This window comes from Delphinus delphis, chromosome 1, assembly GCF_949987515.2.
Source record: "Delphinus delphis chromosome 1, mDelDel1.2, whole genome shotgun sequence".
NCBI lineage: Eukaryota > Metazoa > Chordata > Mammalia > Artiodactyla > Delphinidae > Delphinus > Delphinus delphis.
The window spans coordinates 180925207-180952909 of NC_082683.1; the positions used below are offsets into that span (position 1 = coordinate 180925207).

At 37.4% G+C, this 27703-nt stretch overlaps 1 non-coding gene across 1 annotated transcript; it reads left to right on the top strand.

Moving 5' to 3' along the window:
- The first annotated feature begins 16075 nt into the window (after nt 1–16075).
- On the top strand, nt 16076–16148 carry TRNAG-UCC (transfer RNA glycine (anticodon UCC)). Its single transcript has one exon. It is a non-coding gene; the product is annotated as a tRNA-Gly (tRNA).
- The last annotated feature ends 11555 nt before the right edge of the window (nt 16149–27703 follow it).

Below are 27703 nucleotides of genomic sequence, written 5' to 3' on the forward strand. Positions count from 1 at the left end.
GCTATGTAATATTTTTCAGTGTGAAAAAGAAACTAGCTATCAAGCCATGACAAGACATGGGGAAACCTTAAATATGTATTGCTAAGTAAAAGAAGTCAAGAAAATGCTACATACTGTGTCATTCCAAATATATGGCTTTCTGGAAAAGGCAAGACAGTGAAGACTATATATATAGGATGGATAAACAACAAGGTCCTACTGTATAGCACAGGGAACTATATTTAATATTCTGTGATAAACCATAATGGAAAAGTGTATGAAAAAGAATATATATAAAACTTTATATATATAAAATATATATATAACTATATATAATATATATCTATATAAATATTATATATATATAGATAGATAAAACTGGATCACTTTGCTGTAAAGCAGAAATTAACACAACGTTGTAAATCAACTATACCTCAATTTAAAAAAAAGATCAGTAGATGCTAGGAGTTATGGGGTTGGTGTGGGGAGGAATACATCGTTTGAGCATAGAGGATTTTTAGGGCAATGAAAATACTCTGTATGATACTGTAAATGATGGATACATGTCATTACACATTTGTGCAAATCCACAGAATGTACAACACCAAGAGTGGACCCTAAAGTATGGACTTCGGTGAATTAGAATGTGTCTGTGTAGGTCTGCCAGTGATAACAAAAGTACCACTCTGGTGGGGTATGTCGATAAATGGTGGGGGGGGTGATGCATGTGTGCGGACAGAGGGTCTACAGGAAAACTCTGTCTCTTCCTGTCAATTTTACTGTGAACTTAAAACTGCTCTAAAAGCTTAGTCTTTTTTTAAAATGTCCACACTGCCTGCTGTGTATAAAATGAAGACAAAGATAGAATCCCAGAAAACAGTTAGAAGGCGGAAAGGAGAAATAACCAAGGCTTAGGCTAGAGTAGTGACAGTGGAAATAGAATTGAATAAGTTGAAAATATTTTTTGGAAGTAGAGTGAAGAGAATGTTGCAGATTCCATGCAGAGGGTGTGGGAAAGAAAAATATCAAAGATAATGCCTAGATATTTGTTAAGTAGGCAGCTGGATATGAGTCTAGGTCAGGCACAAGGTTGCCAACATATAGATCGGTGGTACATAGCAAGCATCGTACTACCATACTAGAATGCTTGGAAATTTTATGAGAGCCTTTCCTGGATGTCAATGATTGGCAGGTGCTACTGTTATCTGGTTGGCAGTGGCTGGGGCTACTGCATGACCTGAAATATGGGTGACAGTTTGGCAAAACAAATCATTTTCCCATGTCCCGTACAACTTTTCAATGTTCCCCTCAATTAAATACCCTATAAAGATAAATTGGCATGTATAACTGAATCACTTTACTCTATACCTGAAACAGTCACAAAATTGTTAATCAACTATACTCCAATATAAAATAAAAAAGTTAAAAAAAGAGAAGGGGTATTAAAAATCAAGGGGCCTTGAATAACCTGCAAACTGGATCACATATTACTAAACATTGGAAAGTTAATGGTAGTGGTTTTAGAAGGACGTGATCAATTTCTTAACACAGTATATGGATTAAATAAAAAATAGATATTGCAAGTTTAAAAAAATAAATTTGCCATAATTAAGTACATGATAATTTTTACAAGAAGTTACATAATAAGCCTAACAATTTATAAGAAAGTTGTTAGGGAGAGGAAAACCTAAATAAACATAATGTCTGAAACTCATGAAATAAGTTTACCCTCTCTGTTTATCTGTCTCCTCCGTGTGTTATTGTACTTCCATCCATATATTTAGTGATTAAGGGTTCTGGTGCGGTAGCAAAGCTATTTAAAATTCCTGCCCTACAAATAGGTTCATCTGTACATTTTTCTAGTTTCCTCATATATGCGTTAATATGCGATATTTGTTTTTCTCTTTCTGGCTTACTTCACTCTGTATGACAGACTCTAGGTACATCCACATCACTACAAATGACCCAATTTCATTCCTTTTTATGGCTGAGTAATATTCCATTGTATATATGTACCACATCTTCTTTATCAATTCATCTGTTGATGGGCACTTAGCTTGGTTCCATGTCCTGTCTATTGTAAATAGTGCTGCAATGAACGTTGGGGTACATGTGTCCTTTTGAATTATGGTTTTCTCAGGGAAAGTGCCCAGTAGTGGGATTGCTGGTCTGTATGGTAGTTCTCTTTTTAGTTTTTTAAGGAACCTCCATACTGTTCTCCATAGTGGCTGTATCAATTTACATTCCCACCAACAGTGCAGATGGTTCCCTTTTCTCCACACCCTCTCCAGCATTTATTGTTTGTAGATTTTTTGATGTTGACCATTCTGACTGGTGTGAGGGGATACCTCATTGTAGTTTTGATTTGCATTTCTCTAATAATTAATGATGCTGAGCATCTTTTCATGTTCCTCTTGGCCATCTGTATGTCTTCTTTGGTGAAATGTTTATTTAGGTCTTCCACCCATTTTTTAATTGGTTTGTCTTTTTTTTGATATTGAGCTCCATGAGCTGTTTGTTTTGGAGATTAATCCTTTGTTGCTTTGTTTGCAAATATTTTCTCCCATTCTGAGTGTTGTCTTATCATCTTGTTTATGGTTTCCTTTGATGTGCAAAAGCTTTTACGTTTAATTAGGTCCCATTTGTTTATTTTTGTTTTTATTTTCATTACTCTAGGAGGTGGGTCAGAAAAGATCTTGCTGTGGTTTATGTCAAAGAGTGTTTTTCATATGTTTTCCTATAAGAGTTTTATAGTGTCCAGTCTTACATTTACGAATTTAATCATTTTGAGTTTATTTTTGTGTATGGTGTTAGGTAGTGTTCTAATTTCATTCTTTTACATGTAGCTGTCTAGTTTTCCCAGCACCATTTATTGAAGAGGCTCTTTGTTCTCCATTGTATATTATTACCTCCTTTGTCATAAATTAGGTGACCATATGTGTGTGGGGTTATCTCTGGGCTTTCTATCCTGTACCATTGATCTATATTTCTGTTTTTGTGCCAGTACCATACTGTCTTGATTACTGTAGCTTTGTAGTATAGTTTGAAGTCAGGGAGCCTGATTCCTCCAGCTCCATTTTTCTTTCTCAAGGTTGCTTTGGCTACTCAGGATGTGCATGGACCTAGAGTCTGTCATACAGAGTGAAGTAAGCCAGAAAGAGAAAAACAAATATTGTATATTAATGCATATATGAAGAAACTAGAAAAATGGTACAGATGAACCTATTTGCAGGGCAGGAATAGAGACACAGACAGAGAACAGACATGTGGACATGGAGGTGAAGGGGAGGGTGAGATGAATTGGGAGGTTAGGATTGACATATATAACTACCATGTGTAAAATAGATAGCTAGTGGGAACACGCTATAAAGCACAGAAAGCTCAGCTCTGTGCTCTGTGATAACTTAGATGGGTGGGACGGTGGGTGGAGGGAGGTCCAAGAGGGAGGAGATATAGGTATACATACAGTTGACTCACTTCTTTGTACAACAGAAACTAACACAACATTTTAAAGCAATTATACTCCAATAAACAACAAATAAATAAATAAAATCAATGAGACCAATTGCAAGTATGCAACAGATGAAACTCCTTGGAAGAGACTCAGAAGTGAATATTATTTAAGAGTTCAGTTTACTAAGGAATTTCATTAATAAATGTTAGAAAATATTTCAGATCCTTGCCAAGATAAGAAATCTACTACAGTGAAAATTACATTCGGAAATGTGGTATTTGTTTCTGGGTTGCATATTGTTTCTCAGTTTTGCTGTGATTCTGTCCCCTGAGGTCTAATATACAACTTTTCTATTGCCTCTTATGTGGCCGCTTCTTTTCAAATCCGTCCTGTACTCCCTGTTGCCTGTTGAAAGTGAAATTCTGGGTCTTTTAGAGTACTGTGGACTGACTAAATGTGTGCCTCTATTTGTGGTGGAATTTCAAGACAGGAAATATACTTGAGATTTTGAGATACTTTATTGCTACCTCATACCATGCAATAACTTAGGAATTCTTTTGATACTATCCTTAGAAAAAAGGCACAGCTCCTTTATAGGATATCAAACTTATTGCTTTATCTTGGACAGTTTTCTTACTTCCTTTGCGGTTATTTCCCTCTTCTTCTTATCATGTATAAATGAATCATATTTATTGTAACTTATTCAAAACTAGCTTTTATTCTCATGCCCATTTCTACCTCTTTGTACTTTTATTTTCTTTTACTTCTTGTATGGAATGGCCTCTGATTTTATCACTTCTCCTAAATCCAAACCTATTCATTATAAACAGGCATAAGCATTACCTATGCTATGTCTTCCAGTAAAGACATGCTTAAACATTTCCACGTGAAATGAATTATTTTTTTAAAATTAATTTCCTTTGATTTTTTTTCCTTTATCTTTGAGTTAGTCACCCTATCGCACTTTTGTCTAATTAAGTCTGGGGGTAAGCTATATGATCTACAAATTTTATGTGGGGATAGTAGAGAAGGCAGTGTTATAAAATATGTCATCTAATAGAAAGCATTAAGTTCAGTAGGAATGAGATGTACTGATAAATGCCATTTTAGCCATATTACAAGATGAGATCATCCAGGAAATGTCATAGCTAGAAAAGAGAAGGGGGCCAACACCCCGCTTTAAGGCACTCTAACACAGAGATTTGGGGTCAAAGAGGCAGACCAGCAAAAGTGATGGGGAGGGGTAGCCAATGAGATAAGGAAAAAACAGGAGCTATCAATTCATGGAAGCCGAGGGAAAGGAGTCTCCCCAAGAGGAGATGGGGTTTTCTTCGTTAAAAGCTGCTGCTGCCATGATGTCAAAGATGAAGGGGCAAGTGTCCTTAGGATTTGGCATGATGGCGGCTCTTGATGACCTTAAGAACAGTTTCCATGAAAATGTGGAGAAGCCAGATTGGAGTCATTTGAACAGTTACTTGGAGGTAGAAGCAGGAAAAAAAAATTTTTTTACAATGGAAATAAAAATTGTATCTAGTGAGGATTTCAGAACAGGGGAAGAATTTTCTAAGATGTGAGATATTAGAACGTGGTGGAAGTAAATTAAATTTTAGCAGCTGAATCTTCTGATTTTTTTTTTTGATTACACATTGAGCTTATAAAGGAGGATATGTTTGTTATATATGTTAACTAAGATTTTTAAGATAATACAATTTTGAATTCTGGTAAAATAGGCATATATATTAAAATGGAAAACTTGGAATTGAAATAAGAAAAGAAAGTCCCTGGCACACAAAAGACACTCAATATGCTTTCAAACAAATAAACAGATAATTTGTAAATGATCGATGTATTACTGTCCTTTGGAAAAGATGTAAATCCTGAGTCTACTTTAGATGGTTTCAGACTTTCTGTTGGGACTGTATTTAACTTTGCTACTTAAGGAACAAAATGACGCCCCTTATTTTGTTTTCTTCAAAGAACAAGTAGGTACTTGGTGAATATTTGATTAGCCATCTAAGTAAACAACATAGCTTAAATATCAAAACATTACATAGAAAATCATGTGTCTACTTGATACTGGAAGTGGGAAAACTATACAATGACATTTCTTTTATTTTGAAGCACCTCACTAACATTTAGTGCAAGTATTTTAAGTTCTTGTTATAACAATATAAAACTTAATTTTAATTCATATTTAAAATTAATATAAATATAAATGTTAATTTATATATTTAATATAGATGTATAATATAGCATATATATGATATTAAAATTCTATATAAAATATAGAATAGTAATATAGAATTCAATATATTATACATATTATAAAAATTCTACAATTCCAGTAGAATTTTCACCCAATGAGATTTTCTCTTTAGGCAGAATAACTTAAAATACAATAATAAAACCTGTCTTTCCTGGCAAAGCAGTTTCTGTTGATCACCATAGTGCAGGCTCAGAGAGAATGGCTTTTTATGACACCTGTGTGCTTGGAGTTATTTTAAGATGCAAAGCCAGGTCAGCTTGGAACTTGGAAGCTAAGCTGAAAATTGATTGGAAGTAAGAGATTCTCCAGATGCCTTGGTCAAATCTTGGAGACAATCATTCAAAAGCTTACTTAGTAGGGAGCTATATAAGTAGTTAAATAAGTAAATCTATGTGAACAGAAGGTGTTTCCCTAAATGGTTATTATTGGAACATACATTTCACAAGTCATTTATCCCTAAGGCACAGTGGTTTATCAACAGAAAGGCTTTAGTTTAGGTCATCCTGAAGCATGTGCCTGCTTTCAAGTTGTTTGTGTCGCTGATTTTGGCCTCATCATAATGTTTACTGCTGGCTGAGGGGCGGTGGAAATGGCAGTGGCACTGAAAATTGAACTGGATTCTTGCTTCTGATGACACTGTGAATATCACATTCCCATGAGAAGATCTGTAACATGTCTTGCTCCACAGGTCTTTCAATCAAAATCATAGAATCAGTCTATTATCTGCCACACCCTCCCAGGAACTCTCCATGTGGAAATGACCAATTTATTCCTAAGAGAAAGTTGACTTAGACTGTTTTTGTGTTAGTCCAGTGAACTTGTTAATGGTATGATTGTTTTTAGGGAGAAGATCATAAACTCAAACGTAGGTAAAAATATTTCCTCAATGACTAACTTGAAAAACAGTGATGATAATTACATTTTTATAATGTAATAATAGTAATTCTTGCCCTACTATGTGTAGGTCCTACAATAATTCAATTTTATTCTTTGCTAAATTTGTTACTCTTAAAAGCATTCCTTAAAATGTGCATTATCTCTTTTTACACTGGCATTTCACATGTCTCTTTTCCCATCCCTGGGACTACAGACATGTCATCCATCAATAGACATTCCCTTGATCTTAAAAGTTTTCTCTGTGTCTCTCTCTGTCTCTCTGTCTGTCTCTCTCTCTGTCTCTAAGGAATACCATATACTCTGATACATAATGTACTACACCTTGGGAAGTTCTTAATTTCAAGATCTCACATAATTGAAAATGAATTAGTTCCTTCTTTAACAATTTTTAAAGTTCAATTTTCTGCAGTTTAAGTTTGTTGATAATGAGTAATAGTTGTATTTATGAACACTCTGGAGAATATAATCCATTCTATTCAGAATGCTAAATTATTTATAAATTTATTCTAGACAATGTATTGGGTTTTCTTCTGTAAATAATCAATTGTTCTGGGGATAGAAGCATATTAGCCTCTGTTCCATATGCTGTTGTTTGCAGTTTATGTTCAGATTTTCAAGTTCAGCCCTCAGGGGTTACTTTTTGGTTTCCCATGTTTGAAAAACTGGTGATTTTTTTTTTCTATAAGTAAAACTGAAACGTAGTCATCGTTCAGTTTGTAATTTTCCTAGCAACTTCTACTGTTTTCACAAAATGCAGCAGGTGATTTGTGAATCCAGGTCACTGTAGTACTTGGAAAATCTTATAAATCACCTACTCTATTTGATAGATGAGGAAACTAAGTTCTGACAGGTGAAATGATTTCTTCAAGATCAAAAATTTGGTTAATAGAATTTCTCAAAATTAATTTTCTAAACAAAGTATGTTTCATCACCTGAAAAAAAAACCCTGAAAGTTGATTAATGAAACAAAAACACTTTAAGCAAAATGAAAGTCATTTCTTGTAGATGCATAAACTATTTAGAAAAAAACATTATTATTATTTGAAACACACACACTCATATACATGCACTTGAAATTTTCATTTCAGTTAAAGTTTCAACATTCTTTTCCTTCTAAAATTTACAGGAGCAGTGGTCTAGTTGTGCTCTTAAATATACCTCTGGCTATTTCTCCAGCAGAATCATTACATAACAATCCCTACTCCAACTGTGATCAGATGATGACCTTTGCCCATTTGTACTGCATTTGAAAAATACATTTATACTGAGTTGCCATGTCTCAGGACAACGATGATGCAGTCGGGATAAAACTCAGAACAGCACTTCAGTGAACTTGCTGCTGGCTATGAAGAAGTAGCCTTAAATTAAATCAAATACACTCTTGGTCTTACTGTAAATTGAAAGGCAAATTCTCATTTGGTTGCTCACAGTTTAATTTAGTCCAAGAAGAATACATTTCTAGGCATCGTCTTTATTATAAATTCTCATTGCTACCTCTTTATTCCCATGTAAATCATTTTGTTTTATGGCTGAAATAGATGCTTTAGCACATAAATATTTCAAGTCTTGCTAGAGTATTTCGGAAATGCTCTTAGATGTAGAATTTCATAGGCTGCTAACAAAGTTGGGATTTTTTTTTTTTTTTTTTGGCTGCGTTGGGTCTTCGTTGCTGCACGCGGGCTTTCTCTAGTTGCGGCGAGTGGGGGCTACTCTTTGTTGCGGTGCGCGGGCTTCTCACTGAGGTGGCTTCTCTTGTTGCAGAGCACGGGCTCTAGGCGCATAGGCTTCAGTAGTTGTGGCACTCAGGCTCAGTAGTTGTGGCTCGCGGGCTCTAGAGTGCAGGCTCAGTAGTGGTAGTGCATGGGCTTAGTTGCTCCGTGGCATGTTGGATCTTCCCAGACCGGGGCTCAAACCTGTGTCCCCTGCTTTGGCAGGCGGATTCTTAACCACTGTGCTCCCAGGGAAGCCCCAAATTTGGGATTTAATCTTTAATGATCGTGCATCATAAATTGAATTCATCTGGTTGTTGGGTGGCTCAGTGAATGCTTATATAGTTTTAGTATTCAGTGAGTAGCTATGTGAATTTTGTTAAGCAAATGACCTCTGGAATGCAGAGTGGTGTCCATTACGGAGGTGACAGAAATCTGATGGCTACATGGACAAAAGGCAGAATCAGCAAGGAAATATATGTATCAAGCCTTGAATCACTTTTTGAAAGAAAATGTTAAAGTTTTTCAGTTGTATTCATGACTGGAAAATTTTAATGTATTAGGTTCAATGAGCGAAATGTGAATAAAGTAATAGCAAGCCATGTTACAGATGTGTTTTGAACAATCAACAGTTTGAGAGAAAAACAGGAAACTCTAATGCTGGTCTCCTGCTGATGTGTGCTATTTTTTTTTTTTTTTTTTACAAACAGGAAAGGTTATAGTCACTTGATTTGACCTGTCTTCTATGTAAGACCACACCTCTTAACTGCCTCATTCCCAGTTTTACTCAAAAGAAGACATCACTCTGTCCCACCCAGCTCTTCCACATTATACCATATCAGTTTGATGGCTCAGTCTATTAAATTTCCACAACTCGATGATTTTTGTTATCTAGATCTTAAAGATACATATCATTGTTATTTTAATGATGGGTTTATTGCTTAGACTCTGAAAAATACATTTAAAGCCACTCAAAACACACATGCAAAAACCACATTATTCAATGGCACTTAATCCTTAGTTGGATATATAGACTCTACCTCATCAGTCTCATCTTTTCATAAAAGGCTAAAAAATAAAACTTGAAACTTCCCTGCCATTTTTAAATTGCATTTAGACATTTATTAAAAGCAGAAACCAATCGTTTTATTATTTTTTTTAAACAGCAACTTCAAAAAAGCAGATAAAAGTGAATGCTAGGTTGTTTATCAAATGTGCTTGTTTCAGTTTATCTGTAGTGTACTTCCTTTGGAGACCATTACCAGAAGTGGCTACCCCATGCACTTTAATCTTTCTAGTTTGTGATATGGTGTAACTGAATGTGAGATTAAGTCATTATATTATCCTATCTTCACATCAGCAGTATCTGGTGAGAATTAACTTTGTCTATAAATAGCTTAAAATTTTAACCCTTTCTATGTAATATTGATTTAAAATTTTGTTAGGCTTTCCCATATATCAAATGTGAAATGTAATGAATAATTTAAGTTTTTATGGCTCAATTTCTAATCATAGCTATGTAGAAGTATGTGGAGGATTAAACATATTTATAACTAGGAATATTAACTATAGGAAAACTGAAATGTATCTTTTATACTTCTGCTCCTTTGATTTACTGGTACATCACTTTGAAAAGACATCCTCAAAAGTAGGTAACGTACAGGGACCTATGAAGGCCATCATTCATGCTTCATTGCTAAAACTACAGACCTGATAATTTGTTGCAAATGTGACTATAATGTTATGACCTTAACCAACAGTTTTTTGGAGAGTTAGAAAGGATTCCAATAATCTGCTTCCCATCCAATTCAGAATGCCCGTTCTGTACAGATTATCTATTCTGTTTGTACACACACTGAATATATTTATCTCAGCTTTCACATAAGAACCTTGAGAAAAACCAATAGTCATTATTATACCCAACCAAAATATTTATTTACAGTTGAACAATCCTGGTTCTTCTAAGCTTTCATCTATGACAATTTTTCTAGGATATCTTTATTCTAGTCATCCTTTCATAGGTAAACGATAGTTCAAAATTATGTTTCAAAATCCTTTTGAAGAGAGTGTAGTATAGATAAACATAGTATTTGTCATTTTCCTCTAGCTATGGAATATAGCTCTTCCTTTAATTAAACAATATTGAAGCAGTTGGATTTTTTCATTAATGTCCCTGTTGCACAAAAAGCATGGTTCCTAAAACATTTAGATCCCAGTGCGGCAAGACACTCACATCATTTGATGTCATCACAGATGTACATTTCCCACATCACTCACTCAAGGGGATATATTGAAATTGTGGAATGGCAAACACGATCATCTACATTATTTAAATTTTAATTCTCTACCCCATTAAAATTTTGAATGAGATTCTAGTAAATATATGAATGCATGTTTCCTATCAAAAGTGACACCTCGAGAAACTTTTATTGAAACAATGCACTCAGTTTCTAAAACAAAATAATGCCTCCATGTGTATGTAGTCCTCCCACTTTAAAGGGGTAGTTTCTTTCTATTTTCTACATCCCTCCACAAGAAATCCATCCTCTTCTTACTTCCCCAGGTCCCTGAAAAATAGCACCTGTAAACCCTTATTGTTCTTCAGGGCCCTTTTAAAACTATCATCCCAATGTAAAAAAAAACCAAAAAACAAAAATAAAAGCAGAAAAAGGGGGGAACTCCCTTTTTTTGCAATGTGCCTTTTCTGAATCTACATTTCCATATCTTATACCAGCATTTCTATCTCATAATTTGCATAGTATATATTTTCCTTAACACCTAATTAATGGTTTTACTTTCTGCCCTGTCTGTCCACTGATATTAACTTCGGATGTTAACCATACAAGTTAAATACCTAGCTGAGGGGTAGTAAGGGTGAATTAAAACAACGCTACTTCTCTTCCTTCCAAAAATCTCACTAAAATAAAAGCAAAGGGATTTTTAATGTGGGAACATATAAGAACAAAGATAATGGGACTACAGACAATCATAAGTATATTTTGGAAGACAGACAGCATATGGGCAGATAATCACTGAGCAATCTGGAAAAACTGGGTCCTAAATCTGTGACAGAAAAGCCAAGAAACAACTAGTTTATGCTACAGAATATCCCTCCCAAATTATAAATCTGCAGTATTCGTTTTCTGTAGAAGTAAGGGTAAGGTGGACTAAAAAGAGGATGATTAGTTGAAAGCTTTAAGAATTAAAACTAGACAGCCATTAGAATGGCTAAAATTATAAATCTGAATAGCATCAAATGTTGACAACACTGTGGAGTACCTGATGGTACCACCAATTTGGAAACCTGACAATTGCTTAGAATGAGAAGCACACCTAGATATTTATGAAAAAGAAATGAAAACATGTCCACATAAAGATGTGTGTGTGAACATTCGCAGCAACTTTATTCGTAATGGCTAAACCCAGAAATAGCTCAAGTGTCCATTAGTAGGAGAATGGGTCCACTAAGAGAGGAACATTTATGCAGTGGAATATTATTCAGCAATAAAAGGAACAAACTACCATAAATATAAGAACATGGTAAATATCAAAATAATTATGCTGACAGAGCAGGAGACAAGAGACTACACACCATATCTCATGTATATAAATTGCAAAATCATCTATAGTAGTTGCCTGGGATAAAGACAGAAAGAGGGGTTGACTGCAAAAGTGCCAGGAGGACTGTTTTGTGAATAGCAGGTATATGATGTATCTTAATAGAGTTTGTGTGATCATGGGTGAATGCAATTGTCCAAACTCATTGGACTGCACATTTTAAATAGATGGGGTTGATTGTATGCGCACTATTCCTCAAGAAAATTGATAGTTTAAAAAAGTAATTTAACAAGAACAGACACGGACATAGAGAATAGACATGTGGACACAGAGCGGGGAAGGGGAGGGTGGGATGGATCGGGAGATTAGGATTGACATAAATACACTATCATGTGTAAAACAGACAGCTAGGGGGAACCTGCAGTATAGCACAGGAAGCTCAGCTCGGTGCTCTGTGGTGACCCAGATGGGAGGGATTGCAGGGGGAGGGAGGTCCAAGAGGGAGGGGATATAGGTACGCATATGGCTGATTCACTTCACTGTACACCAGAAACTAACACAACATTGTAAAGCAATGATACTTCAGTAAAAATATTTTTTTTAAATATTAAAAAAAGTTAAACATCCAGAATAAATAAAGAAAGAACTGAGAAACAACTAGAACCTCAGATCTTCTCAATCATCGCATGTTGCCAAATGGCTTCTTTGCTTTTGTGCCAGCAAAAGACTGGAGGTAAGTAAGACAGAAGGTCTCTGGCTGGGGGATGCCAGGCACATTCCTTTGAACATGGGAGGATTAAGCAAACATTTACAATACTGAGTAGTAAGCCCCTAGCTTTCTCCCCAGTTTAGCTTCCAGAATGACAACAGCCAGGACTATATCCTCTAGACAAGCTGTGGGAAGATCTATATATGGAGAATCAGCTCAACCAAGAGAAACAACATAAATATAATTATATTTTTTTCCCCAAGGAAATGGCATAACCTATAGTGAAGATTACGGTAACAAGTTCCGTCAAGTTCAATGTCCCCAATCAATCAGCTTTAAAATTCCCCACTTTTATTTTTATGAATATTAATTTTATGTATTCATTTGTTTATTTTTTATTTATTGAAGTATAGTTGATGTAACAATACTTTATTAGTTTCAGGTGTAAAACATGGTAATTTGATATTTTTATAGACATTCAAGGATCACTAGCCATTTACATAAAGCCTCCAAATTAAAAGACAGAGCTCAAAATAAAGAACGAAAAGAAAGAAATCTGTGGAAACAGAGACTCTGCATGGAAAAAGATCAAAATCTTTTATTTATATCCTTAGAGAAACACATGTTTTATAAACAAAGAATAAGGTGCTACCAAAAGTCAGCAAAAATTCTATAGAGATTTTAAAGACAAAGTTGAGGAAACCTCCTGCAAAGTGAGACATATGAAATTTTAAAAAACAAACAAGGAAAATTAAGAGGAATAAAGAGAAGAAAATGAGAGGAATGGTCGAGAAGGTACAACATCCCAATAACAGAAGTGCCAGAAAGAAAGAAAAATAAAGACTGAAGGGAGAAAATGATCAATTAAATAATTCAGGCATATTTCCCACAACTGTAGGACATGGGTCACCAGAATGAAAGAGGCCCCCTGTGTGCTTAGCAAACTAGATTCAACATTGACCCCTATCAAGGCATATTAACATGAAATTTTAGAACACTGGGGGCAAAGATAAGATTCTATAAGCTTTCCCAGGGAGGGAAAAATATCAATGGGTCACATGAAAGGGAGCCGGAATTAGGAAGGCTTCAGGCTGCTTAAGAACAACTCTGGAAATGGGAGACAATGGAGCAATGTCTACAAGATTCTCAGGGGAAATTAATTCAGACCTAAGGCTTGACACCCAGCCAAACCATAAATCAGGGGTGACGGAAGTGACATTCAATGTCGCCAAGGTAATCTATCTTGTACCCTTTCTCAAGAAGCTGCTGTACACTCTGCTTCGTTAAGACAAGGGTCTGCACCAATGAAGGTGGAGGCATTGGATGTAGGGGGAAAGGAGAGAGGAATCTGGGGTCATGATAAAATGGAAATTCCAGGGAGATAGCTGTGTACCAAGCATAAGGGAAAATCAGTGCAGAACGGGGCAGACCAGGAGTCTTCAGAACAGACGTCACAAAAGATAAATTTTATTGCTTAACTGATAAGTACTAAGAGGAGATTCAGACAATTGGTGGAGAGTGTGGATTTGAATTAGTGTTAATATATGAAAAAAATACACAACTAGAAGTAGGACAACTATTTACTCTAGAGGATGAAAAATTAAGAAAGGAAAATATTTTCAGCGTACAATATGGGTCAGAATAGCATTTACTTCTTCATAATTATGTAAACATTGATCTAACCAAAATTATGTAAACTATATGAAGAGTATGGGAGAAGATTGTGTGTGTGTGTGTTGGGGGGGGTGTATATTTGCGGTAAGAGCAAAGGGCATGAGAGTGAAAGACAACAAAAATTCATCTTTTCTGGAGCGGAAAAGAAATAGGTAATACCTAAACTGGAACAAAAAGTCAAGAAATAGCGATATAATCCTCTGTTTAAAGTATGAAAGTATACACCAAAACAATCAGCTAAAATTGTTGAAAATGACTGTCTCTATAGGTAGGCAAACTGGAGAAGAAAGGCACAAGGATTATTGTCTATTTTGTTATAAGCCTGAATGGACTTCTTGACTTTTCTGGCTTTGTCTGTGTATAAGTAAGTTTAATAGACATTACAACCATTTTATTAAAAACCAAAGCTGGCATCCTGGCTTCAGCATTTCCCAACCACGTAATTTTTAAAGCCTCTCATCTCTTCTTTAGCCATATATCATCACACAATCACACTTTTTACTTGGTCATCAGGTGGGGAAAATTGTATTTTCAGTGTTTTGATTTTAGATCTAAATCAACCTTTTAGCTTTTGATCACATATTTCTTTCAAATATCTGAGCTTGTCATCCTCATTATGACTTACAGTACCTTCCTCTTAATTCTTTCCTATTCCCTATCTTTCAGAGCTTTCTGCTTTTTCTTGACCCCTTAATCACCCTAAGCTATGTATCTAGCCATACACTTTTGCTTCTGTAACAGCCAAGAGTCCCTCAGCTGCTCAAATTTTCTCTACTATAAACCTCTAACTCCTTCTAGCTACATCCTTGACAGGTTCCAAAAGATCTTCAGAGAAGAATGGACTTCTTTACTAACTTATGTTGATTACCAGTTCTATCCTATGGACCTCAAAATACCACTTTCATCCCTGTCTTTTTCATATTTGGTGAATAATTTTAATTTCTCAACTTCTCATTTTCAGTTGATAATTTTTCAACTTTCCTCTTTTTTCTATAAAAATGTCCCTAATGTTTCATCATTTTCTATCCAATAAAATATCCCTGACTTCCCATTTTTAATGAGGTCAGTTCCTCCTCTCTGTGCCATGGGCAGAATTCGAATAAGCCATCTCCTCAGCCCCAAGATTCCTTGTCCCTGGCATATACACACTTTGTCCCAGGTATTCAATCAAACACTAATCTAGGTCCTTCTGTGAAGGGAGTGCATGATGCAATTAGTGTCTTAAGTTTTAATCAGTTGAGTTTAAATAAAGAGATTATAGGGGCAGGTTGGGGGCTTAGGGACTGACCTAATCACATGACTTCTTTAAGAGCAAAGAGTTTCTTCCATTCCAGTTGCAGAACAGTAAGTCAGAGATTTGAAGCAACATTGCTTGAAGATGGAAAAGGATGCATGGCCAGAAATGCAGGTGGCCTCTTGGATCTTGGAGCAGTGAGCTATATTTTAACTGACAAACCCTATTCTTTTTCTTCATTCTTTCTGTTTCTCTGCAGTGTTAATTCCTGGCTGACATCTCTGGTCATCTTGTCCCCCACAATGTTCTCTCCACTTCTGTTGACATGGAATTCTATACCCAGCAAACAATCTTTCTAAACTAAGGGCCAAATAAACACATTTTTATATACCAAAAAAAGAGAGAATTCCTTGCTAGCAAACTAAACCTACAATAAATTCTAAAAGACATTTTTTAAACAGAAGGAATATAATACCTGTTGGAAATATGAATTTCCACAAAGGAATGAAGAGCACTAGAATCTAATTGTAAAAATGTAGGTAATTAAAGAGGTTTTCTTTCCTTATTCTTAATAAGGAACAAACTACTGAAGACTTCCCTGGTGGTCTAGTGGTTAAGACTCTGTACTTCCAATGCAGGGGGCACAGGTTCAATCCCTGGTCAGGGAAGTTTCACATGCCACATGGAGTGCAGCAAAAAATTAATTAATTAATTAAAATAAAGCAAAACTAGTAACAATGTACCGAGGAATTTATAACATGTATAGTAGCAAAATGTATGACAAAAACTGTACAAAGGATGAGAGGAAAGGAATGGAGATAAACTGTTGAAAGATTCTTATATATGAAGTGAGGTAAAGTAATAAAAATGAAAAACGTGCTAGGAAAAACACAGAGCAAGTGGAACTGTCATACATAGTAGAAAGGCAAAGTGGAATTACCATTTGGAAACATTTTGAGAGTTCTTTATAAATTAAAATATTCACTTGCCTTATAACCCATCAATTCCACTTCTAGATATTCGCTGAAGAGAAATAAAAATATGTATCCACACAAAGATCTGTAAGCAAATTTTCAGAGCAACTTTATTTGTAATAACCCCAAACTGGAAACACACACAAGCGTCCACCAGTTGGCGAACGGGTAAACTGTAGTATATCCTTACAACAGAATATGACAGCAACGAGATGCAATTGCCGATACAGGCACCAATATGGATGGATGGGTGTCAAAAGCATCACACTAAGTGAAAGAGACCAGACACAAAAGACCAGACCAGACACACAGTGTGAGTCCATTTTTATGACATTCAGGAAAAGGCTGGTAGGAAACTCTACAAACAGAAAACAGAATAGTTGTCCTCAGGAGTTGGTGATAGGGTAACGGAGTATTGATTGTAAGAACTGAAATGTCTGGGGTAATAGAAATGCTCTACGCTTTGATGGTAGCATTTGGCAAACCGCATTGAGCTGTATATTTTTAAAAGCTGATTTTATTGTGTGTAAATTGTACCTCAATAAATGATGTTAAAAATTAATGTATTCAGCAAGTTTATAATTCCACTTTTATAGATTCAGTCGATACCTGTATGATCACATCAGCATATTACTCTGGTCTGTCCAAATCTATTACTAAAATTAGAAACACAGAATCTTGAAATGCCACACGGAGTGCAGTAGTGTTCAAAAATTGCTTTCCCTAGATTTTCTAAAGAGGGTAGCAGTGCTATCAAAAGTGTATTGAGGGCTTCCCTGGTGGCGCAGTGGTTGAGAGTCCGCCTGCCGATGCAGGGGACATGGGTTCGTGCCCCGGTCCGGGAAGATCCCACATGCCGCGGAGCGGCTGGGCCCGTGAGCCATGGTCGCTGAGCCTGCATGTCCGGAGCCTGTGCTCCGCAGCGGGAGAGGACACAACAGTGAGAGGCCCGCGTTACACACAAAAAAAAAGTGTGTTGAGGTATTATTATAACTAACATTGGACAAGGTGCCATATAAAACCTACGGTTTTGTCTTCAGATTTCTGCTTTCGAACATGTTTATAAGTACATGTTTATATAAAAACATGTTTATAAATATTGTGATTTTTTTTTGTGGCATCAGGTATTGGTGGAGTATATCAGCGCCTTATTTTTCAAAGTGATTTTGACATAACTCTGATCATCCCATTTCAACTTTCTCCTTTGGAAGAATATGCTGCATTTTATTGCAAATAAGGAAGAGGAGATGTTCAGGAAGAGAAAGGGGATGGGAGAATCATTTTATCTGCACGTAAGTGCTGGTGGTTAATTTTCCCAGTGAAAAGGACAGACCCTCAGAAATATACAGATAAAAGAATACCACTCATCTTTCTCCTACAAAGTAACAAAAGCAAATCGGCATTTTAGCTCCATGCTATCTGAAAGGGTAACTTTTCACTTAAAAAGGTGCCTAGGGACACTGAACATTTGGTATCACTTATTTTCTTGAACATATAGAACCGTGTATATAAATATGTATACAGGTAATGGCTTACCTCCTTCATATAAATTTCAGCTTTAAAATAGTTCCCAATTCATCCAGTTTCATAGTACTTTAAAATTATCTTAATAATTTTCATCCAACTCTCCACTCATAATTTGTGTTCATTTTAAATATAAAACCTGGGACTTCCCTGGCGGACCAGAGGTTAAGACTCCATGCTCCTAAGGAAGGGGGCACAAGTTTGATCCCTGGTCAGGTAACCAAGATCCTGCATGCCACAAAGTGCAGCCAAAAAAAAAAAAAAAAAAAGAAAGAAAGAAAGAAAGAAAAGCTTTGTCTTAAAAATAATGTAAAACCTAATTCTAACTTTACTTAATTTTTGATGGTGATATTGGGTTGAAGTTGAACTAATTCTAGTTTTTAAATGTATCTTCCCAGTGATCTAGAGCTGCATTTTGTATATGAGATGTTGACCACTGTGATTTTTAAAATTATCATTATCTGCATTAGAGAGTCCAGAAATAAAAAGTATCACCATTTAGAATTATTCACTTACCAAACCAGCAAAACTCAAACAAAACTTATTGTCGTCATGTAAACAAGACATTCATTATTGTTTTGCTGTCAAATCTCAATCCATTTTTCAACATAACAAGTCTTTTGGCTTGTTTCAATCATTTGTACACTCAAAGGCCTTATTATTCTGTTTAGCATTCATTATACATTTTTTGTATTACACTGCAGAAATCTGAAAATAAATGATCACTGCATGTTGCTGCATTTTCAAATCAATTCCCTCTTTGATCTGAACATCCAGTTTATAGTTAAATCACTACATTTCAATATTTCATGCAAATATCCTTTTTATCGACATTTAAAAAATGTGCAGTAGCTGATTCTCGCCTCACCTTTCATCGCTTGACTGCAAGAAAAGATTCCACATATGCAACTTTTCCAGCATTAACCTCAGTCACTAAACCATAATGATCTAAGTAAAACGGGATCCCCAACACAGGAAACGGATGTTTAATTAAAGATGACTTCTGCCATTAAGTCATTCTTTACATGGTGGCCAAAACCACGGTATTCTCCTGTCTCTCCATAATATTCACTTTTCTCTCCTCTACAAATTTTAGGTTTCAGCTCTTTTTCTGGGAATATGGTGTGTGGACAGTAAATGTTAATGACTCTGAACTTACCAATACTACTATTTCTGGAGCCATCTTCTCCTGAGAGGTAGAACTGCTTCCCTGTAGAGCCTCTGTGCCTCCTTCACTTTGATTGCAGCCTAATTCTCCCTCCTGCCCTTTATCACCCCACCTCTAAGTATGCAGTGGTGTCTAAAGTCCATGAGGTTTTGCCTTTTGTATGCCAAAGGGAGTCTTTGCACACTTCCTCATCTGTCCTGCTCTCGGGTTGAGGTTAAAACAAATACGTAGAAAGGCAATGGATCCAAGGCCAGCAAGAGTGTTGATGGGAAAAAAAAAAAAAAAAGTGTTGGTGGGTGTTGCTTTCCTCAAACTACTACATTGTATCGCTTTTCCTTTTCTTTTATCATGCAGTCACTTTGACCCTATTCTCAGTAGCTATCTTCCCAGGACATCTCCTGGAATAAGTTATTTTTTTTTTTATCATTTTAGACATGAAGAGATTCACGATGCATAGCACTTTCACAGTCTTCAAGTTTTATAATCTGACTTTTGAAAGAAGCTCCAATCCTAGTTTATTATTTTGTACATCATCACACTGAAATCGATCATTAACGGTCCCCTTTAAATAAAGGGAATAAATTATTCTCAATCTGTCATTAGCATCTACACTTCTTTTAGTATAAATATTTGAGAAGCTACTTATGTGTGAAATACCACGCGGCCCACAAAGAATTTTAACTGGTACCAAACTCGGTGGAAAATAAGATATGTACAAATAAAATAAATAACCAGGAAGTCAGGGAAAATTTGATAACACTAAAATGAGTGTTTAGATCAGAAAAAGATTTTGGCTACCAAATTCTAACTACATTTGTCATTTCCCCAACCTTACCAAAATGCTTGAAAATGTAAAATGGACTCAGGACTTGCCTTGTTCTTTGAAGAAAAAAAAAACCTATGAGTGTTTTGTATTCCAGTCGTAAGAAATAACTTTACTACTGCAAAGGAACAGCCACATGACTGAAACTACTCCTTTTTAATGCACCGAGATTCACAATGTCTAGCCTCACAGGCAAAATGTGGGCATAACTCCTAACCCTTTCCACTGGCCACATTTCCATAATGGAAACGCGTGCCAATTAGAGGCACGAAATTAGTAGGAGGGATAACCAGAAAGGACTCAGCCAGGCATACCTAACAATTTCAAATCCATTCCCAAACTATTTTTAAAATGTTTACAAGTAATTAGGTTCCTAGTTTCACCACATTTTACTCAACAGAAGTCAAGACTAAATGCTCCCATTTCTATTTACAAACAAGTATTAGCAGATAATAAGAGCAGTTTTTGCTAAATGTATAAGATGTTGGATAAAAACATACCCAATAAAAACACTGGAGAATTTTACTGTGAGATAATCACCACGTTAGAGTTCATCTCACATTTTGAAGGACACCTATGAAGCATCTACGTCCGCGGGGTGAGGAATGGTTTTTCCTGAGGGTTGTGTCAGCAGTTAGGTTTTCTGAAGAGTTCTGATTTATGGCCACTAGGATGTCACACCTTGAATTTTCATTTTTTCTCAACATTCCACTCACCATCTTCCAATTTCAAAGTCAAATTCTCTTTGTAAACGCTCATTATCACTTCCTTCCTCTCTGTTTGGGGATATTTTTGACAATCTTTATAATAGTTCTAACATAACTTCTTCTACAATTGTACCCATTCTTTTCCTTTCATTTTTACACTCAAAGCTACTATTTTATAGTTCTTATATTCATCTATATATGTGTGACTTGGGGTAAGTTATTCAACCTTTCTGAGTTTTTTTCTTTTTCTCATTTGATGAAAAAATTAACTTAATAATATTTAAATTACAAGGTTTAATGAAAATTAAGGGGTTAAATGAGATAAGGTACTAAAAAGCAGAAAACTGAGAACGTCTCTTTCAAGCCAAATACTCTTTTCTGGTTTTCTTCTTTTCTCAGTTTCTTTGATTTTTTTCTTAATTAGGATATTCTTTCTATAACACATAATACATTTACATTTCTCATTTGTGCATTTGATTCAAGTAGACTCCAATCAACTAGGTTGCACTCAGAGGTTCTGTTTTATATTTTTTATATTTCTTTATATGTCTGTGGCCTTATTTGTTTTACCTCCAACGGCTAGGAAATTCCAGGAGACCAGTGTATTTAAAATAGGCTTGATGGTGGCCAGGGCTGGTCAGCTGCCACAGTCTCAGCTTCATCTGTTTCAAAAGGCCTTTGGTAGGGCTGGGTGTTTCTGCCCCCCATTCCCCAGGGGAAGGGAGGGGGTGAGGGGTGTCCAGCGTATGTGTGGTATCATGGTCAAAGGCATTTTCGATTCCACGGCTCATACCTGGCCTACCAGTCCTTCATACTCCTGATCATTGCCAAGTCACCCCCTCAAGACTGTCCCCTCCTGTCTCAGCCACAGTTCCCCAGCTACTAAGTCACCACAGTTCCCCAGCTACTAAGTCACTGATTTGAGCTGCTTGGGGAGAAAATGCGACCACACTTAATTCTATTATAGATCAACGTTTTCATCAGCCACGCAGGCTTTTACTTTAGCAAGAAAGAAGCAAACAAATGTGTTCTGTTCGTGTGTTTAGTCCCATAGGTTCCAAAGCTCTTTTTCGAGTAAGAATAAAAGCTCAAGTGTTGTGTTTTCTGTTTTTTTGTTTTTGTTTTTGTTTTTCTCTAAAGAGACACCATCTCATGCCATTAGTTAAAGAATACTGAGTTTCAGGGATTGAATTTAAAAATATGGATGCTTGCGAAGCATGAACCCTATTTATCCTGGTCAAACGTCGGGATGCCATTGAAATTGAAGTGGTATTGTGTAAAGTTTTTGCTGGATGGTTGTTTTATTTACTTTATTTTGCATGCAGCTTCTGCAAAGTTCGAACAGTAGCAGTTTGTGATGTGGCAGCCACTCTTCCAACAATACCAAGAATTAGTCTTTTGTCCACACACACCGAGGGCAATGCCGTCTCTGTCTGAGGGCACACTGAGGCTGTTGCCTATTTTCAGCTGGGTTGATGACTACATTCCAGACTCAGGAAAACTAAGCACTGCTGTTATGGTACAAACCCTGGGTTTTCCTCTTGGCAGCCCCTAAAAATAACCCAACGAATTTGTAATTTTCAAGATAATTTTGGCTTTGGTTTTATAAGTGATGGCATGTATCTGGACTATGTCTTTTAACCTTGACTTTGTTTCAAGCAACTATCTCTGAATACATCAGCTCTCAGTTTGGACTAAGCGAATGCATATTAAATTATTTTGGTTTAGTAGCTACGTGAAAAAAAATATAAGTGCAAATATTTTGGAGTTTATTCAGCATATAGTTTACCTAACACTCATTTCATTTAAGAAAAATGAGGTGGGATAAATCAATGACTAGAATATATTAATTTACTAAGGTTTAAGCATTTTCGTTGTCAGTTAATGCAATATTTTATTTCCAGCTACTTTTCTGCTGCTTCAGACATAGAAAAAAGAGGTGCTGTTGAAAAGTAACAAGTATTTTTAGGCTCTGTCAAATTTTCAAACTTTCATTCTTGTGGGGTGCTAATTATATGCACAGGAGGGCGAAAAGTCTTCCTCTGCCGCCTTTGGGATCCTGTGACCACCAGGGGAAGGGATTTGCAGCGCCCTGCAGTCTCTGCCCAGGGAGGATGGTGCATTGTTTAACAAGGAACTCGGGGCCTTTCCTGGCAAGCGGAGGAGGTGGCTGATTCATCACCATCTGTCCCCGTGACCACAGACTCTACACAGATATGCTCCACCGGGTCATGTATGTCACCTGCGTGCATGATGAGAAAGGCTGGGGGTGAGAGCAGAGGCTGAACAACCATGGACTTTCCCTCAAGCCCTGAGCAAAGCCGGTCCCTGCCCTGGTTTGCCTGACGATGATCCGGAACTTTTCACGCTACCCATTCACATACTAGATGGCTGTCTGTCCTCAACAAGGAAGGTGAAACCACACACAGAATGAATCTGGAATTTCAACTTGGTCAGAGTGGGTCGTGAAGAACAGAATGGACGTCAGGAAAGATGTATTATCTGCAGAGAAATATTCAGCAAAACGGAGAAGTTCCTCCTTTAATAGCCCTTATCTCTCAGTAAGCTGGGCAAGCGTATAAGCTGATCTTTCAGCGTTTCGTCAAGCACTTAAGTTATGCTTTTATTGCGAGTATCTGGTAGGAAATGACAAATCTGCAAGTAGGTTTATCAGTGTTTTTGTTTTTCAAGTTATATGGTGATGAGTCAGAAATGTAGGGTGGGGACCATGACCCTCAGTCAGTAATTGATCTTATCGCTAAGTCAGAGAAAGTCTGGTTAGGAAACATTAATGCCAGGATGAAGGTGAGAAGTGGGAACATCAGGGGGATGACGGAAGGAGGAAAAGACAAGGAAAAACATGCATCTAATGTGGGAAGGATCTTCCTGGTGACATTTCACTGCATAAATGCGCTTGTCACGAATGGCGGGAAGGAAGGATAATGTCTGGCACGTTCTCCCTAAAGAGCAGTACCCCTAGCGGGGGTGGGCTTCTTGTTGCACTTGACAAGAGAGAAAGTTTCATTCTACCCGAAAATATGATGCATCTTTCTCAGACTAACTGACGATATAAATGGGCTCATGTTAAGAATCAGGGTGCCTCTGACACTCCTGAGAATAAGCAGAGGGGCCCCTCCAGCCTCTGGAGCAGATATCTCAGCAGTTGTAATGGGTCCTCCACCCTACGAACCCCACGGAGAACAGAAGCAGGGGGGAGAAGGAATGGCACCCCTCTCAGTGACGTCGCTTCTCATAACCTGACAGCTAAAGGCGTCTACTGCCTATTGGAACGTTACTGGGAAAATCAGAAGACTTCAGTGCATTTCCAGGGCCTCACACAGGCTCTGGCATGTTTTCTCAGCACTTTGTCCTGCACCCTGCTGGGCAGCACAGCAGAGTCTGGCTGGGAGGGTCTCAGTGGTCCTCTGCATCGGATCTCTGATCAAAAGAACAAGGAAGACAGGAAGGACAGAAAGAAGAAGGGAGAGAGGGAAGAAGACAGAGAGAGAGAGAGAGAGAGAAAAGGAAGATAGTGGAAGAAGATGGGAGTGAGAAGAGAAAGAAAACGAGTACCATGGGCTTCCCTGCTGGCGCAGTGGTTGGGAGTCCGCCTGCCGATGCAGGGGACACGGGTTCGTGCCCCGGTCCGGGAAGATCCCACATGCTGCGGAGTGGCTGGGCCCATGAGCCATGGCCGCTGAGCCTGCGTGTCTGGAGCCTGCGCGTCCGGAGCCTGTGCTCCTCAACGGGAGAGGCCACAACAGTGAGAGGCCCGCGTACCGCAAAAAAGAAAAAGAGTAACATGAAACAAACACAGTGGAGACATGATCTGTCTTCTGATGGGGATCAGGGGGAGAATGGCAATTAAACTATCTCAAGTCTCTCTTTGAATTGCGTCCTCTTCATTGAAAACAGCTCAGTACGAAAGGGAATTCCACATGATATCTTTTCTTTTTTTTTTTCAATTCAATTGACCAGGACAGAAACCTGATTAGTTGGGGGCAAGCAAAGCAGCCTGGGCTTTGCTCTTTCCAGAGACAGCTGGAAAGGTGATGTGCCAATTGCACGGCTGTCGGCAGTGGGGGGATGTGGTCAGGGCCATGCGGGTCAGAACATCAGTGAGTGGATTCGTCTGACATTAGATGCCAGGTACAGTTCAGCCACCCTTGGAAATTTCAATCCAATTGGAAGAGTATATAAGATTCAGGACTTCTGAAAAACCCCTAACCAAGTAGCATACCCAGAGGGACAAAATTCCAGGCACTCAGCTCCAGAATCTATGCCACCATCTTAAGGAATACTCTCCATCCCAGGAAAGAATTAGGATCTTTTCTGGGCCTAGAATTTTCTTCCCTACTTCTTCCACAGATAAGAAGTCCCCTCCAAGAAAAAATGGAAGTACCACTTTGTGGATGTACTTCACCGACCCCAAAGCAAAGAGTTTCGCTTCCTCTGCGAGTCTCACAAGACATGACAGAGGCATCATTCCAACCTGACCTCTTGACACAGAAATTATTTCGTTCAGTCTCTCTCCTGTGGCTTCTCCAGAGCAGGACCCGTGTCTTGCTTATCTTTTCAAAAATGATTTGTTGTGTTGAGACAGTAATTTTTCTCAAAAGTAATGTGGCACAAAGAATGATTGTAGAAGCTTAGGAGATGCAGAGAGAAAAATATCAAGAGGCTTTCAGAGATTATCCGATAAAACTTGACTAGCATAGAAAGGAAAGGGAAGATATAAATTAAGAGGGTTGAAGTGGGAGTGTGTTTAGGGAGAGGGGAGTGGGAGGGTAGGTTAGCGGAGTAGAAATAAGGAGGTGGAACATGGGAACCAGAGAAGGGGCAGCATGTGAAGCTGGGAGATGATGCTGGGGAGACTGTAACTTGAAACTGTGGGAATCAAGTCGAGAAGAAAAGTTGGTTACTTTTTGTGAGGAGAGAAGGAAGGATTCGTGGGAAAAACATTGAAGGCGCCACAAAAATGTTGGTTTGAAATGGAGTCAGTGGCCATGTAGTGAACTGGACCCCGCTGGATACAGTGGAGAAACACCAATAAATAAAAGATCTAAAAATGGCTCGCGTTGTTACTAGGACTTCAGTCGTCAAAGGGATTTTTTTGAGCATTATTTCATTTGGTCCTTGTAATGGTTCTATAAAGAGGACAGAGCAACGATCAGTAACTTTTAATTCATAAATGAAGACACTGGTCCTGTTCTCAAGACACTTACCACAAATTAGGTGAGAGAATGCAAAAGAAGAGGAGGAATAAAAAAATAACAGCAAGCAAGGGCGGTGCCTGACTGAAAATAAGTGTTTTATGTGTTCACAGCTGGCTGGCGGGGTGCTGCCACCGGCATCCAGAGTAAAGAGGTTAAGGATACAGCTAATCAACCCCAAAAGTACAGAAGAGCCCCTACAAAGAAGTACCAGCCAGCCTAAAATGTCAGTAGTGCCACGGCTGAAAAATCTGGGTATACAGAAACCCAGCGAAGATACTTATTTAGACAAATTGTTGATAAAAATAGATACCTTTGTCATATAAACATTAGGTGTTATTAGCACAAATTTCAAATGGCGCTCTTCACTTGGGTGATACGGAGATAACCTGCTTTGGTTCAGTATCTAAAGAACCAGGAATTTTTTTTAAAATGTCATGTTTAAATAGGAAATAATCATTGTTTAAAATAACAAAATCCAAAATATGGGGCTCCCTACAGAATGAATGAACCAGTTTCTTCAGCAAATACGTTATGGGGAAAACACACACAAAAGAGAAGGGGAAAACCATCGATAATAAGAGACTGAAGGGCTTCCCTGGTGGTGCAGTGGTTGGGAGCCCGCCTGCCGATGCAGGGGACACGGGTTCGTGCCCCGGTCCGGGAAGATCCCACATGCCACGGAGCAGCTGGGCCCGTGAGCCATGGCCGCTGAGCCTGCGCATCCGGAACCTGTGCTCCGCAACTGGGAGAGGCCACAGAACAAAAACCTCCTTGAAAATTTATAAAACAATCAGAGCAACCGAGCACTAAATGGACGTTTGGTAGTATTAAGGGGTTTTTGGTTTTTAGGTGTGATGGTAATACAAAAATATTATAGTATGTTATAAAAAGAGACTTTCTCTTTTAGAAAGATATATGGAAATAGCAAAGGATAAAAGTATATACTATCTGGGATTTGTGGGAGGAATTACGCGCTGGTGTATATGAAAAGTGACTGGTCATGAGCTGATAATTTTTGAAGCTGGGTGATGCGTAATATGGGTTTACTATACAGTACTATATTCTTTAAGTTTGTATATATTTGATACAATCACTAAAATGATTTTTAAAAAGCACTTCTACCCATACGTATAGGTCAACCTAATTTTTCATAAAAGTGACATCACAGTGCAATGGGAAACGTATAGTATGGTCGATAAACGGTGTTGCATCAATTGATTATCCATTCGAGAAAAGAAAAAGAGTACCTTAACCTCTACTCACCCAAGTCACAAAACTCAATTAAAACGAACTGTGATATAAGTGTGAAAGGTAAAACAATAACAGTTTTAGATGAAAACATGGGTGATCATCTACAGGACTTTGAAATAGTATGATTTTTCTTAAACAAGACATGCAAAAATAGCTGTAAACTAAAAAACAAAGTTAGATTGATAACTTCTGTTTGTCAAGTGACTAAATTAATAGAAAAGAAAAGGAGGATATTTACAAGACATTTACCCTACCGAAAATCATGTCTAGGTCTATGTAAAGAACACCTACAAACCAACAAAGACAGAAAACCTAGTGGGAAAATGAGCAAAACACTTAAGCAATTCACATAAATATCGGAGAAGGTACTCATCTTTGTCACTTATTAATAAGATGCAAATTAAAACCACAGTGTTCTATGTCTACTACCTCGCTGGAATTGCTAAGATGAAATGACATACAGACAATATTTGACGTTGGTGAGGCTCCGTAACAACTCTAAGTTTTGTACATTGCCAGCATGAGATATAAGTTCACACAACCTCCTAGGAAAGCTGTCG